A 6335-nucleotide genomic window follows, 5' to 3' on the forward strand; every position below is an offset into this window, starting at 1 on the left:
AAGACCATGGACTGTATCAGACGCACCTTAGTCTCCAAAGAGATACCATTGCTCTTCAGCACTTTGGAGAGGTCCCCAATAGCATCATAATCTTTTCTACCTATATCTCAGAAACTCAAACTCATTGTCATTAAGTCACTTCTGACTCATAGTAACCCATCATTTGGTTTCTACGGTTGTAAATTGCAAAAAGGAAGAAATTGCTCCCCTTTCTTCTGTGGTGCGAGTATACAGATGTCTATACATACATGCTTCTTACCACTAGGCTATGGTGGCTCTGGAAAGGAATTACGCTGCAATCCCAAAGGCACATGGTTCAAATTCGCTAGCTACTCTACAGGAGAAAGATGGGCAATCTCCCCCCATGGAATGAAATTGCCTCTGAAAATCTGCTGGAGAGTCAGCTATGGGTTGGTTCTGACTTTGTGGTGCAGAGTAAATACACATACAGAGAGAGAGAGAGAGACAGAGAGAGAGAATGTGAGCTTTATGGCCTAGTGGTGTGAATCTGTTCTATAATCCCGAAGAAACACAGTTTGAATGTGTCAGCTGCTCTGCAGGAGGAAAATGGGCCATCTCACATATGATTGTTGTTATTGTTTTGTGCAATCAAGTCAACAACAATTTTTGGTGACCCTATGCACAATAGCTCTGGGCCCTATGCTACCCTGGGCTAATATATCTTGGATACACCTATCCTCAGAACTCTAGTTACTGTGCCAATACATCTGATCCAGGGTTTTCCACCTTTCCAAACATGTTGTTCTTCTCCAAGGTATCGTCCTTCCTAGCAACATGCTTAAAGTATGTAAGACAGAAACTCAAAATCTTTGCCTTCAAGGAATAACTTGGTTTTGCCCTCTCTAGAACAGACCTGTTAGTTCTCTTGGCAGTTCATGATATGCTCAATACTCTTCACCAGCACACCTCAAAGGCATCAATTCTTCTTCTGCCCTCCTCTTTGGTCACTGCCCAGTTCTATGATACATAACAGATAATTATGAAGACCACGGCCTGAATCAGTTGCACCTTAGTCTCTACACTGATATTGTTGTTCTTTAGCACTCTGGAGAGCCCTGATAATAGATTTTCTGATTACTGTCTCTGAAAATCCACTGCACAGTCAGCTATAGGTCAGTTCAGACTCAATGGTACACAATAACATATGAACATATATACATGCTGTTGTTGTTGTTATGGATCATTGAGTCGACTCCAACTCATAGTGCCTTTATGTACAAAAGCTCTGAATTCTGCTCTACCTTGAACCATTTTCATTGTTTCTGACACATCTCCCCCATTATCCCAATCACTGAGTCAATTTATCTCATCCAGGATCTTCCGGTTTTGCACTAAACCTGAACTCTTCCAACTATGATGTCCCTCTTCAAGGACTGATTCCTCCTTGTAATATGCCCAAAGTATGTCAGACAGAGCTTCAAAATCCTTGCCTCCAAGGAGCAGCCAGGTTTCACCCACTCCAGGTCAGACTTGTTTGTTCTCTTAGAAGTCCGTGGTATATTCAATACAGTTCTCCAGCACCAAAATCTTAAGGCATTGATTCTTCTATCACCCTTAGTCATTGTCCAGCTTTCAATACATAGCAAGTAATTGTGAAGACCACGTCCTTGATCTATGAGTCACCTCCGATTTGATGGCACTTAACAACAACAACAGCAGCAGCAGCAGCAGCAATGACAGCATAGAGAGAGATCAGTTGGCCTAGTGGACAGTGACTCATGCTCCCAAGCCAAAGGTGGGTGACTGTAATCCAGCCTTTACTTGTTTTTGGTGAAACATTCTTCTAGGTCATATAACCCTTGTACGTCCACTTGTTGGTGCAGAGGTAACTCATGGTTTCTGTGAAGCTGAACACTGTGATACTGATGTGTCAAGTGAAAGAATGGTTACCCAAGATGGACAGTGTTTGGTGGAGCTCCCCAATTATAACAAGCTTGGAAGCAAGAATGGCATCCACTGCCATAATAGCTTGCCTCTGGAATAGCTTGCTGCTGGAAACTCTATGAACCTGGAGAAAGGACGAAAGTTATCCCAGTGCCCAGGTCTTTCATTCATACGGTTGCTATGAGTTGCCTCTGACTCAATGGCACTTAACAACAACAACAACATGGCCTTGATCAGGTGTACCTTAGTCTTTAGACTGACATAATTACTCTTCAGTCCTTTGGAGAGGTCCCTAACAGCAGATTTTCTCAAGACAATTCATCTTTTGATTTCCTGGCTGTTGGTACCAAGAGTGTTGATTATGGGACCAAGAAAACAGGAGCTGTTAACAAACTCAGTCTCGTCACTGTCTATCATGATAATGCCAACTGGCCCAATGATGAGAATCTTTGTTTTCTTGATGTTGAGCTTCAATCCATATTGATGGCTGCAGCCCTGGACCTTCTGCAACAAGTGCTTCAGGTCCTTCTCAATTTCAGCAAGAAATATTGTGTCATCTGCATAACACAGGTTGTTGATGAGTCTTCCTCCTAACCCAATGCCACATTCCTCCTCAGAGATCCCAGCCTCCCAGATGACTTGCTCTGCATAGAGTTAGAAAAGGTATGGAGATAGGACACATCCCTGGCATATCCCCTTCCAAATTTTGAACCATGCAGTGTTTCCTTGCTCTATTCTGATAAATACCTACTGGTCCAAATACAGGTTTCACATAAATACAACCAAGTGTTCTGGGGTTCCCATTTTTCTGAAAGTTAGCCAGAATTTGTTGTGATCCACAAAGTCAAATGCCTTTTCATAGTCAATGAAACCCAGATAGACAATCATGTGGTACTCTATGCTTTCAGCCAAGATTCATCTGACGTTGGCTGTGATCAGCCTCACTGCACTTCTGGCAGTTCTCTGTCAATGTACTGTTCCAGTACTTTTTGGATAATCTTAGGTAGGATTTTTGCTTGTGTGATATGAGTGATATTGTTTAATAATTTCTACATTCTGTTGGATCATCTTTTCTTTGGATGGGTATAAATATTAATTTCTTTCCAGGCTGTTGTTCAGGTAGGTTTTCGTGGTGGTGTTGTTTTTTTCCAGATTTCCTGGCACAACCTCATGAGCACATCCAGGGCAGCATCTCTCTGTTAAAATTTGTTAATTGGTATTACATCAAATCCTGGGGCCTTATTTTTTTGCCAATTCCTTCAGAGAAGCTTGAATTTGTTCCTTCATCACTATTGCCTCTTGAGTATGTGGTTTCATGAAATTCTTCTGTGCCACCTAATTCTTTTTGGTACAGTAATTCTGTGTACTCCCTTCATCTACTTTTGATGCTTCCTAGATCATGCAATATTCTGCTCACAGTATCCTAAACTCTTGCCACTCAGGGCTTGAATTTGTTCTTCAGTTCTTTCGGCTTAAGAAATGTCAATCATGTTCACCCATTTTGATTTTCAGTTGCCAGCTCTTTGCACATTTCCTTAAAAAAATTATTTTAATGAAACTTTACAGAGACTTTGGATTTCCATTCATTCACAGTTGCACACTTTCCTCCCTTCCTGCACCTCTCCCAAGTTCGCTTTTCTCTTTGAAAAGTAAAAAAAAAAAAATTCATTGTTCTACAACCCCCTCCTCCCCCACCCAGTCTACTCCACTATGCAGCTTTCATTCTGGATGCTTTTCATGACAATAATATCTAATCATATATTTCTCCTAAACAGTTCTCTCCCTCATCTGTTTCAATGCAGTATACATTATTTATCCACTCTTAGTTTCCTCCCAACACTGATGTCAGTCCAGCCTTACAACAGTGGCACTATGCAGTATCTGTCCTTTTGTGACTGAGATATTTCCCTCAGTATAATGTCCTCCAGGTTCACCCATTTTGAATAATATTGAATGAATTCCGTGTTTTTCAATGCATCATAGTATTCCATTGTGTGAATATACCACAGTTTCTCTAGCCATTCTTTTTTTATGGGCAATAGAGTTGTTTCCAACTCTTTGTTATGTGAACAAGGCTGCAATAAACTTGGGTGAGCATATATCTTCTTGGGTGGCAGATCTTGATTCAAGACATTCTCATTTCTCAACATTATTCAATGTTACTCCAAAAGCTTGATCTTCTTATTTCTAATCCAGGTTCTATGCTGCAACAAAGATTCTCTTTGTAAAATCTATCAGTAAAATTCTCTTAAGAAGGTGAATTTTCAATCTGTCAAGTGGAAGTTCATAGAACTTTAACCAAGAGCATTCTACTAATCCATCTATAAAATATTTTTTTTAAGTTTTGATGCAGTCAACCTCTTTAATCTTTCATGGCTGTATACTCAGTAAGACAAGGTGAAATTCTCTCGCAGCTTCTGTGCTTGTGTTCCCTTAATCCAGTTCATTTTTTTTTTATTTTCTAACCCTCACTTTATTGTTATTGTTGTGTGTCTTTGGAACCAGCCCACAGCTGACCCTCCAGCAGATTTTCAGATGTAGTAGATCACACAGGAGGAGATTGCCCATCTGTCTCCCAAGGAGTAGCTGGTGGATTTGAACCACTTGCCTTTGGTATCTGCAGCTGCTATTTATTCCCTAGATCTCCTCAGATGGCATTCCTCCATACACCTTAGTGGAGGGGATTGGATTGTTGCCTCTCAAAAGAGCACCATGCCATCCTGGTGGCTCATAACCTGATATTCATTTATCTAAATCTCATTATATATTATACATTTATCGGAGAGCATACTTATGTCATGTTTGCTAGTATATCCTCAAAAATCAGGCCTAAAAGACCTTTAATAACTTTTTATCAGTGGAATGAATGAATGAATTTTACAGAAAATATAATTATTACTCAAGAGAATCAAATGTTTTTCCTAAAGTCTCTCAGTAAGTAAATAGATGGTAAAGCTAAGGCTAGAAGCTGGCCTTTTCTTTTCCTTTCTCTTTTTCTACCTCTCTCCTTTCCTCTTTCCCCCTTTACTTTCCCTTCCAACCCATTCTCCCTTTCTTCACTTTCCTCCACGTCTTATCTACCTTCTTCTGACTCCTTATCTTTCCTTATCTTCTCTTCTCCAGTCAGTCTCTTACCCTGGGATATTTTATCCACAAGGCTTACTATGTGTATGGTGATGGCTCATGATATATTATTTTCATCCCACAACTCTCCTTAGAGCTCCAAAGTCACCTTCAATAGCCCACTCAGCCTCTTAGAAGATTTATGAGCATTTTAAGCAAATACCATCTGATTAACTTGTGTTCAAAGCCTCATTAATAATAACAATCAAATTGCCTGCACATGGATCTTGTCCCCAAGCAATGTGTGGCTCAGCAGAGGCTCACAGAAGAAAGGCAGGCAGTGAGAAAGCAGCTAATTCTATGAGCTGGGCCAGATAAAAGCTCTCAAGGAAGTGATATAAAAGAGTGTTTATAGGGATGTTCACAGCTTGATTCCTCTCACTTTGGTTCCAGGAAGTTAGCTGGTCAATTAAAAGTGTCATTCTCTCATTGGTTGGAATGTACCCCTGATTTTCAATGTAAACATCTGACTTTCCAATTGAGACTCCTCCACAAGAGCTTGAATATCATTCTCTTTGGCTCCCAGATTAGTTTCTCTGCTTCAAATCCTGATTCCAATACCCTGTGGGATAATAAAATAAAAGATCATAGCTTGAAAATAGAGTGTGCATCTGGCATGGATAGTTGTTTTGGTTTAATTAGGACTTGCTGTTTCCTGAATTCCTATAATCTCATTTGATGAATTGTGTTGGTTCCTCTTTGAACATGGGGTGCATATCAGAGGAAATAAGTCTCCCTCTTCCCTTTGAAAACTATCTTTTGGTGTATTAAGGAGGAAAAGAGCAAATGTAGCTGCTCTTGTTATGTTTGGCTATCAGTAGAATCACAAACACCAAAATGGACATTTTTTCCCCAGAGGCAGAAGGGTTCAGCCCCATTATGCATTTATTCAGCACATTCAATTTAGCACGTTCTGCTATGTACCTACTGTGTGCAAGGCATAGTGGGAGTTATAGACATAAGAAAAGCAGCCTTTATACCCCCCCAGGATTTCACAAACCAATTTAGAGCCACTGACAAGTAACTACAATACAGGGCAGACAAGATAAGAGCTATAATAGAGATAATTATCCCTTTCATTTGTTTATTCAGGTTCACTTCACAAAGAACTTCTCTATACATTACCTCATTTGATCCTCACACAATAGCCCTGCTGAAATAGGTGTTATTATCCTCATTGCAGAGTTACAGATCATTGAGTCTCAGGAAGATTAAATGTTTTTCCCATGTTCACACAACTAATTATTGGTAGATAGATGATGAAGATAGAAAGATAGATGGGTAGATAGATAGATAGATAGATAGAT

The sequence above is a fragment of the Elephantulus edwardii genome, unplaced genomic scaffold (genome assembly GCF_000299155.1).
Source record: "Elephantulus edwardii isolate Elephantulus edwardi_28Jun2011 unplaced genomic scaffold, EleEdw1.0 scaffold00057, whole genome shotgun sequence".
NCBI lineage: Eukaryota > Metazoa > Chordata > Mammalia > Macroscelidea > Macroscelididae > Elephantulus > Elephantulus edwardii.